We start from the raw sequence: 351 nt of genomic DNA on the forward strand, positions 1-351 counted from the left end.
TTTTGGTGAAATTTTTTTGATTTTTCGATGCAGAGGAGAAAGTCATCTGCAAATAATGATAATTTGACTTCTTACTTTCCTATCTGTATCATTTTTATTGCTTTTTCTTGCCTAATCACTTGGCTAATATTTCAAGTACTATGTGGAACAGGAGTGGTGATTGTGGACATTCTTGTCTTGCTCCTCATTTTAGAGGGAAAGCTGTCAGTTTTCCCCCTTTTAACATGATACTGACTGGTTGTGATAAGTGGCTTTTCTTAGATTGACATAAGGTCCTTCTGTACCTATTTTCTTCATTATTTTTATCATGAAAAGATCTTGGGGCCAGACATGGTGGCGCACGCCTGTAAT

This window comes from Chinchilla lanigera, unplaced genomic scaffold, assembly GCF_000276665.1.
Source record: "Chinchilla lanigera isolate Chin_1 unplaced genomic scaffold, ChiLan1.0 scaffold00110, whole genome shotgun sequence".
NCBI lineage: Eukaryota > Metazoa > Chordata > Mammalia > Rodentia > Chinchillidae > Chinchilla > Chinchilla lanigera.